General features: G+C 37.7%; 1 protein-coding gene across 1 annotated transcript in view; it reads right to left on the bottom strand.

The window, feature by feature from the left end:
- Positions 1 to 10,128, bottom strand: part of Sytl5 (synaptotagmin like 5) — a 187,995-nt gene that overhangs the window by 175,760 nt on the left and 2,107 nt on the right. The window contains exon 2 of the mRNA XM_031372005.1: positions 9,331 to 9,406. The gene's annotated coding sequence lies outside the window, so the exon portion shown is untranslated. The remainder of the gene's footprint in view (positions 1 to 9,330; positions 9,407 to 10,128) is intronic.

Genomic DNA, 10,128 nt, shown 5'->3' with positions numbered 1-10,128 from the left:
CTGGTCTACAGAGTGAGTTCCAGGACAGCCAGGGCTATACAGAGAAATCCTGTCTCAAAAAACCAAAATAAATAAATAAATAAATAAATAAATAAATAAATAAATACCTCTCAGCTACCATGTCTGCCTGTATCCCACTGTGCTCTCCACTATAAGAATAATGGATTAAACCTCCAAAACTATAAGGAAATTCAAGTTAAATGTTTTCTTTTTTCTAAGACTTGCCATGATCATGGTGTTTCTTTACAACCGTGGAACAGTGACTAAGAAGAAGTTGGTACCAGGGAGCAGGGTGTTGCTGGGACATAACATGCTGTTTGTTGGCAGAGTGTGGACTTTGAGACACTGAACCAGAAAAGCAGTTGGATGTTTAAAGCAAGGCTCAATGGGCCACACTAGTGGGAGCAAGGAAGACAGTGGTGCTAAAAGCAATGCAGATTATGATAAACTAACTGCCTCAAGGTTTCAGAGGACAAGAGTATTAGTAATTGGCTCAGAGATTTTTCTTGTGGTATTTTGCCCAATAATGTAGCTGCTTTTGTCCCTTCCTCAAAATGTCTGCCTAAGGCTAAATTGAAGAGATGTAGATTAATGATACAGGAGATTTCAAAACAGCCTAGCATTGACTAATAATTAAATGCTTATTAGTGCCACTCTTATGCTGATCTACAATGAAAGGAGAAAAATGAGCAAGGAAAAATATAACTGTACAGACTGAGAAAGAAAGGCAGCTCCAGAAAGTATAATGGAGCTAAGCCCAGGGCTCAAGGAGACAAAAAGTTTGAAGAACAGCCTGATCTTAAGTGGAAGAAAGGGAGTGTTGGCCTCAGGGCAAGACCACAAGCTTCTAACTTGTGAAAGCAATTAAAGAAAAGCTTAGAGTTAGTGTGGTGGTACATGGCCTTAATATCAGCACTAGGGAGGCAGAAACAGGTAGACTTTTGAGTTTGGGGCCATCCTAGTCTACAGAGCAAGTTGTAGGACAGCCAAGCTTGGATAGAAAAGGAAACGATTGAACATAAAAATTTGTTGAGCATATATTTGAATCGGTTTTAGGGTAACCAGCTTAGGTAGTGAAAGAATCCATTTAAAAAACAAAAAAAAAACAAAAACAACAACAACAACAAAAAAAAAAAACAGAAAACTGGTGAAGATGTAATTAACAATGGGTTCATGTTCCAGATCCAATAAGCCATAGAATTTGGCAGCTTTGGCCTTGGGATTTGGGTGTTAGAGTCAAGGATACCGGAAAGGGGTTATTGAATCTAAGGAAAGCAGCTGAGGCCAGATATGTGTCAGGGATGTTCCTGTGTGGAGGCCCAGAGAGGCCATTGCATGAAGCTGAGAAGGTAAAGCCTGGATTGTCTTGGAGACTCGAAGAGGTTAGAGATGCCAGAGCTGTGGGATACCTGTCAAGGAGAGCTGATAACAGAGAGTGGAATCAGCTCAAGAAAAAGAAGTATGTGGCAGTCAACAAAGTTGAAAAGAGTTGGAGATCTTAGGAGCACTTTGGTATCAGTCATGGAGATGCTGAGTCTGGAGTTTGTCCTGCTGATTTCAGTACCCGTGCTTCCTTTCCTCCCTTTTGAGATGACAGTGTGCATTCTGTGTTATTGTATGTTGGAACTATGTAGTCTGCTTTTGAGTTTTGATTTTACAGGGCATTACCATGAATCTCTGAAGAGACTTTGAACTTTGGACTTTTAAACAGTGTTGAGACAGTGATAGGCTATGGGGACACTCTTAATGTTGGAGTGTATGTATTTTTGCATCATGATAGATATGACTACAAGCCTTTGAGTGTTTGGGAGTGGAATGTGGTGGTTTGGATAGGGAAGGTCCCCATAGATTTCAATGCTTTGTTATTAGGGAGTGATTCTGGTTGACATGGATTATGAGATGTGGCCTTGTTTGGAGGAAGTGTGTCACTGGAGGTGGGTAGGCTTTGTGGTTTCACATGTCAGTCCAGGCCCAGTGTCTCGCTCTTCCTAGTGCCTGCTGCTCTGGATACAGAATTCTAAGCTCCTCCTCCAGCACATGCCTGCCTTTTGCTGCCATGCTCCCCACTACGCTGATAATGAACAAAACCTCTGAAACTGTAAGCAGGTCCAAATTAAATTCTTTCCTTTATAAAAGTTGCTGCAGTCATGGTGTCTCTTCATAGCAATAGAACAGTGAACATTGAAAAGAAACATGTAACACCCCTAGTCATAAGGGAAATGGAGTCTGAAACTATCTTAAGATCCTATCTCACCACAATCAAATAGCCACAATCAGGAATTCAGGAATTAAAAGGTAAATAAATGTTGGCATGGATGTGGCAAATGGGAAACTAGTATATACATACGGTTGGCAACAGAATAAACGAGTACAGCCACTTTGGAATTCAGTCTTGAAGCTCCGCAAAAGATTAGAAATTAAACTATCATGTAAGGTACCTATACCACAGCTGGGCATATCCCCAAAGTACTTTACATATTACTACACAGACACTTGTACATTCATGTTCCTTACTACTCTTTTCACATTATTTAGGGAACAGAATCCATAAAGATGCCCGTCAAATGATGATGAATAAATAAGAAAACTGTTGGTACATACAAGGAATTTTTTCAGATATAAACAAAAATTAAATCATATTTGCAGGGCAATAGAACTAAAAAATGTATACTTAATAAAGCACTCAGATTGCACAGGACAAATATGACACATGTTCTCTCTCATATGTAGATCCTTGCTTTGAATCTTTTGTGTGTCTAACTTATACTAACGTAAATGGAATCCGGGAAACACAAAAGAGACCATTGAGAGATGTAGGAAGGGGGTAGTAGGATATAAGCAAACTGATAGTAGAGACTGATAATTCTGGAAGTAGAATAATTTAAGCAGAAAGGGAAATAGAGAGTGTGGGGGGGGGTTGCCATATCACCCTAGTCAAAGTAGCAAATGGCAACAAATGCTATCAAGGATATGTGGAAGGGAGAATCCTTATAGACTATTGGTGAGAGAATAAATTGGTGAATTCATTATGAAACATAGTGTGGACATTTCCCAAAAAAGCTGAAAATAAAACCACCATAAGATCTATCTATACCAGCTCTAGACATAAGTCCAAAAAGCTCCATAAGTTCCTTCATAGAAAATTGTCATATGCATGTGTCTTGTTGCCCCATTCACAATACCTAGGAAATGAAAACAGTCTAGATATTCAATGGATAGTGAATACATAGTACATATGCACAGTTTTGTTCAACAATACAGAAAAATGAAATAAAGTTTGAATGAAAATAGGTGGAACTGGAAAATATTATATTGAAAGAGTATGTAAGTACAGTAAGGCAAACAAGAAATGTTCTCAATTTATAATACCAACAGATATCAGGAAGCATGTGCTACACACCTAGACCTGATTCCCAGAACTCAGATGGTGGCCCACAAACTGTCTGGCCTCCAAGGCCAATAAGCACAAATATGGTACACAAAGACAAACCTACACAAATAAATTAAAATTAAAGTTTGTTTACCACTAAGCCCATAAAAGGTGTGGCTGAAAAGGTCTTGAGGGATGAGAAGATAATTAAATACATGCTATATAAAAGTAGTGGGAAGAGATATTGAGGGTTAAAAGTTAAAGTGGGGATGTGAGCAGGTGGATAGGAGAGAATAGAAGGCTGGAGTATGTTAATGAAAACAAATGATACATGAAAAATGTTATGATAACTCATTATTCTGTAAGCTAATAAAACCATAATTTAAAATAGTTTGAACATTTTTATAGGTAGACAATATTTCCTCTAGAAGACAAAGGTTGTTGAATGAAAATCACAGTGCCAGGTGGGAGATACCTCCCTATGAGTTACTGATAAACATGGATATTTTCATTGATTTTTGGCTACCCACCATACATAGAAGGGAATACCCTACTATTGAAGACATAGCACACTTTGATTACAGGTTGTAGAAAAATAAAGCTAGAACTGATCTGAAAATGTCTTCTCTACTTGCTGGCTTTTATAACACCAGAGGTACCATGCAAAGAAAAGCCAAGAAAAGTCATCAATGGACACAGCAGTCAACCCCAAATGCTGACCTGACAAGCAAGATATGCTCATTGCTACAATACTGGCATGAAAGTTATGGAGGTAATCAACCAATCTTTTACTTGATTTGAGACCTTCTCTACAGGAGGGAATTTAATTACCTGATGTTATAAACCTGGTTAAAAGCCCATATGCCCTAGTGAGAAACCTATTAATGCTATTTCCTAAATGTTCATGTTGCTAAACTGTCTTATGAATTCATTTTTATACCTATAGATCTATGTACATATATACAAAACACTCATAAAAATACATAAATGTATCAAGCCAATAAGCAGTGTTCCTCCTCCTAGGTTCATGACCTGAGTTCCTTCCCCCACTTTCCTCAGTGATGGACTATAAAGTCTAAGTTGAAATAAACTATTTCCTCTCCAACCTGTTTTTGGTTTATGCTTTCTCAAAGCAACAGAAACATGATTAGGACACAGTACCTGATTGTAATTCCAGCATTTGGGAAACAGAGTCTCAAGTTCAAGGCAAGCCTAATTTACATAGTGAACTCCAAGCCAGCATATGCTACACAGCTAGATCTGGTTTTTAAAAATAAAGTTAAGTCTAGAAAGGTAAGTTGATCTACAGAAACAGTAAGCCAAACACTGTTCTTCTGAAACTAAAACTGGAAGAGATGAAGCATAAAAGACATAGAAAACAAAAAAAATCTTGGTATCTCAATTATAACAGTCATTTGTAGATGAGTAGGGGGAAGGGTGTAAAGGAATTTTCATCCAGCAACACAGCTGCTCTGATTAGATCCAAATAACCTCTAGGTCTGTGTGATCTGGCTGGAATGTAGACATGCCAAAAACCTTTAAACCCTCTGGCTGGAATACAGACATGCCTTTAGTATACTGCTTTAAGAAAAAAATTATTTTGTAGAAAGAAACAGCCATGTTTGAAAGTGACATCTAATTGAGGGGCAGACAAAGTGATGAGTCAGAGATAGGATATTCTCAACTCTCATGACAACAGAGAGGAAAAAGACACTAATTAAGAGCAGTGTAGGGAGAGCAAATCAGTCAATTGGAATCCGTTCCATTCCGCAGTCAGTTCAGCTGAGTTGGGAGTTGAATCAGTTTGTCAGTGAGTTGGGAGTCAGTGCAGTGGAGCTGAGTTTGTTCATGAGTTCATGCAGTTTAGTGCAGGTCAGCAGAGGCAGTTGAAATCAGAGAATAAGAAGGAGCCAGAATATTAGAACAAATTGCCAGATTTAGTATGAGACCAAGCAGAGCAATTCAGAGACTGAGAGAGAAACCAGATTGAATTGGTCTGCTTGGAAAGGACTTTGAGCCAGAACAGCTGACCAGCAAGCCAGAGTTCAGAAAGAACTAGAAAGGGTGACCTTATTCAGCAGAGTCTTTGAGATGACAATTATATCAGGCAAATGAAAGTTATTTTTGTGGGGGGATATATGTATCAAAACTTTGAAACTGTGTTTTTTAATGGATATCCTGTGCTATATATAAACATTTCAAAGCAATGAAAAATAATTCACATAATCATAATGACATTTTTGAGGTTACTCAAGTATATCATATTTACTCAGGCCTCTAGGCTAACATTATAGTTATATTTCTCCTAGGACATGCCTTACCCTCATTGTGTTTCCAACCTCACATGGTGAACTCTGTCTCCCTCCTTTAAAATTAGCTTCCTGGGATCATGGCTCATCAATTAACAGCAATCACACTTCTTGCAAAAGACTGGGGTTTGATTCCCAGAACTCAGGTGGAGGCCCACAAACTGTCTGGTCTCCAAGGCCAATAAGCACAAATATGGTACACAAAGACAAACCTACACAAATAAATTAAAATTAAAATATTAAAGTTTGTTTACCACTAGCTATGACAAAGCTTTCTCATAAACTCTGTAGCAAGTGACCTCTTAATTCTAGTGTGTGTGTGTGTGTGTGTGTGTGTGTGTGTGCATGTGTGTCTGTATGTGAGAGAGAGACAGAGACAGAGAGACAGAGAGATAGGTAGGGGCCAGCAGACAGACAATAGAGATTGAATCTAAGGCCTTGCTCATGTAAGGTGGCCCTTGTGTGTATAAGAAAGTGCAGGCCCATAAGAAATGCCACAAGCAGTGTTCTTCCACAGTTTCTGCTTGATATTGCTGCCCTGTCTTCCCTCAGTGGTGGGATGTAACCTGTAAATGAAATAAATTTATTTCTCTGCTAAGTTGCTTTTGCTCAATTGTTTTGATACAGCAATAAAAAGAAACTAGAACATGTCATTAACACTCTCCCACTGGGCTAGACAAGGTCTGTTTAAGTTGAGAAGGCTAGCCTTCAAATCCCTCTGTTGAACATGACAACCTTGAGCTTGCGGCCTTTCTATCTTAGCACTCCAGATGGAATTACAAGTCTTCCCCACCAGGTTTGGCTTGTTGTTGTTATTTTACTATGTAGTTCAGGCTTGTCTGGAACTCACTATGTAGTTGAGTCTTGACTTGAACTTGTAAACCTCCTGCTTCAGCCTTGAAAATACTGGAATTATAGGTATGTATCTAACACACGTGTCTCATGTCCTTTTCATTGTTTCTACAGCATCCCATACACATAGAAAAATATCATTAAGACATTTTCTATTTCAAAGTTAACCACAAAAAAGCAAAGGACATTCCAGAAATCTTTTTCATAATAGCAGTAGTTATATAATCAAGGAGGTTCTTATCAAAGTCAAGGACTTTAAAAAATTAATTCAAACTCGGAAATGGGAGCAAAGGCATTTTTGTCATTGAATTCACCAAACCATCACAGATCAGTGAAGCATTAGTCACCTATAACAATAAGATATGTACTCTGACTCATGCTGTCTTTTCCGATAACACAAGGCTGAATTTTCCCAAGCTGAAGTTCAACCAGAGATATTTACTCTACAATTCTCGATCAAGCATTCTTTGGTTATTTTGGCCAATGCCTGCAGTTTCAGTTAGTGAAGAAAAGAAGTAACCTTGGTTTCTGTTGCTTATGTTCTTACACTTGTCCCCCTCCCCATCCTCTGGTTATCTCTAGTGCTACCTGCCCTTGCTAAATCTGACTGGGGTCTGTCCTTCCTGTGATCCTGGTTGTGTCAGAACTCCTCAGAGTCAAGCTGTCTTTGTGCTTCTGTGATTCTGGGATTCTGTAATCCTGGGCCCATTAGAACGCCTGGGAGTGGAGCTTCCTCTGGATGTTGTGGGACTGGCTGCAAAATTTGAGCCCAAGGTCTGCTCAGAGTACTGGCCCAGACAGAGTGGAAAGAACCCAGGCCACTGGTCTGGTAGAGTTCTTGTGTGCCTGGGTCTTGCTGGTCCCAGTTACTCTCAGTGTTGGGACAGATGTTGTGTCCTCCTTACCTCTGATCCTATGATCCTGGCATGTTAGAGCGCCTGGGAGTGGAGCTTCCTCTGGGTGTTGTGGGACTGGTTGCAGAATTTGTGCCCAAGGACTGCTTAGGGCACTGGCCCAGACATGTAAGGCATTTTCTTAATTAGTGATTGTTGTGGGACAGATAAAATATGTTTTTAAGTGTTAACAAACTCAGATAAATTGAAATCATGTATCTTTTCTCATCATAATGCAACAAAACTTAAATCAATAAAAAATGTTGATTAATCAACCTAGTCAACATTCCAGTATGTATAGGGATATTTAATATGACAAATCTAAGCACATTTAACATGGCATCTTCCCTTGAAAAATATTTAAGTGCATGTATTAGTTTGCTTTTGGTAACTATAATGAATTTCCTGCAGCTGGGAACTTACAAATAAATTAAAGAGGTTTTATTTATGTTAAGTGTTCATATTAAATGTCTCAACATTCTAGTGTGGATAGGGGAGGGTCTCATAAGACCTCACCCCTAACTGAGGGGCTATAAGCAGCTAATAGATGTTGGAGGAAGAAGAGTCATCTTTATTTCAGGGCTGTGGCCTCTGGTAGGTTTATCATCCTCCAGTAGATATCTCGATACCCAAACACACATCTACAGCAATAATCTCAGTAGGTTTAAAAATAATAAAAGGACATGGACTTTTAGGGTAGAGAGAGCCCAGGAAGAGGGTTGGATACGATCAATTTGTATTGATCAAATATACAAATATACAAAATATATTTGTAGACATGTGTTAAATTGTCTCAAAAAGTAAACTAAAAATGTAAATGTCTGAATATACAATAAAAAGACTTTCGCAGGGTAGACATCTTCTGGCCTCTAAGGGTCACTACAAACATGTGAGGCACATAGATACACTTAGACACATACACACGTAAAATAAATAAATATTTAAAACAAACAAACAAAAAAACAAAGCCAATAAAACAATAAGTGCCCCCAGAAAATCAGTGTACTTAATTTGGATTTTTTACCTCCCAGATGTGGAATTAAACCTCTTTTATTTATAAATACCCAGCACTTAATATTACATGTGCTTAAACATTTCTCAAGGGCATATGCTACATTAAATGTCCATACCACCACAAAAGAAAAATTAAAGGGAAACAAGAAACTTTTCAAGTTGGTGATATGGTTTCATTAACTGGACTGTAATATTATTAACATGTACATACACACACATAGATATAATAAAACTTGATATACTAATTAATATAAAGCACTTGCTTTATACTAATTATATATCAGTAAAGTGAAAAATATCTATAGACTATTGACCTTTTATGTAATTTACCTTTAACATTTAGATATATTAGTGCACATAGACATCATAATGTACTCTAAGGAAAGGTTAGGAAAATTATGATCAGTGTTCAAAGAGGAACACTCTCATCATTAGCAAATCAGACCTACCTAGGACTAAGGCAATGAATTCTAGGTAAGAAAGAGATTACAGCCAAGAGGTTAAGAAACACACACTGTAGCTAGTTTGTTTTGGTATGCATCCCAAGGTGCTCTGGAGCTGTTTGCCTTCAGTCTTCCTCTGTTTTTGTTGGATCTTGATTTGTTATATTCGATTTGTATATTTACGTATTGATTTTGTTTGTTTTAAGACGAGGTTTCATGATGCCCAGCCTGGCTTCAAACTAACTTTGTAGTGAGACTAGCCCTGAATTCCTGGTCTTTCTGACTCAGCCTCCCCTAAGTGTTGGAGGAATTACAAGTATACCCCACCATGCTCAGGTACACTTAGCCTTTGGTACCTTAGTTTCATCACTTGAAAAGTGTGGAAAATGATGCTATAGATCTCCTTGGATTAGAATCACTCAGTGTTTCTGGCGGAATTATAACAATACCTGCAAGTGAGGGTTGTAGTTCTTTGGTAAAGCACTTGCCTATCATGTGTGAGGTCCTGGATTCAAGCTGCAGCACCTCAGGGGAAAAAACATACAAAGCAAATAAAAATACAAAATACATAAAAATACATAGATGTTTGTTAAGTAAATAAAAGAGGTAAAAAATAAAGAACACATAATGCTGTGATTGTCTAAATAAAAGTTCAATTACTTTTATCAGGTATTAAATGTCTCAAACAAAATGGTCAAACTGGCAATTCATATAGCTGAAAACAATTTTAATGAGGGAATTTAATTGACTTTCTCCAATTAATTCTTACGTAGATGATAAACTACTAGAAGTAATTAGAGCACAAGGATAATACTGATGCTGCAGTAAACGACAGCTTGGGTTTGAATTTGAGCTGTCTTGATTGTCAGCTAGGTAAAACAGGGCAATTGATTTCTCTGTACTTTAGACATTTAGCAAAATAAGGAAGAATATAGGATCATCATGCATATTGAGAGTGTTAATACCTGCCCCTGATATTCTTATAGTTTACAGCTATAACTGTGTTTTAGGGTACAAATTCTATTACTTCATAACTGTTATGGTGGTATAAATGTTGGAAATTAGGATAAAAATCAAACTTAACACTTTCATTGATTCTTCATCTCTCATTGCCCAAATTCATCTCACCCCAAATAGCAAATTAAGGTTAATTATAATCGTATAGAACATTAGTCTGTTTCTAAGAAGTTAATTTTACCCCTCAATTTTCTCTATACTGCTGTATTTTCAGCTTTTTTTTTTTTTTT

Source organism: Mastomys coucha, chromosome X (genome assembly GCF_008632895.1).
Source record: "Mastomys coucha isolate ucsf_1 chromosome X, UCSF_Mcou_1, whole genome shotgun sequence".
NCBI classification, from domain to species: domain Eukaryota; kingdom Metazoa; phylum Chordata; class Mammalia; order Rodentia; family Muridae; genus Mastomys; species Mastomys coucha.
Note: the sequence above shows the minus strand (reverse complement) of the source record. Positions and strands in the feature narration are given on the sequence as shown.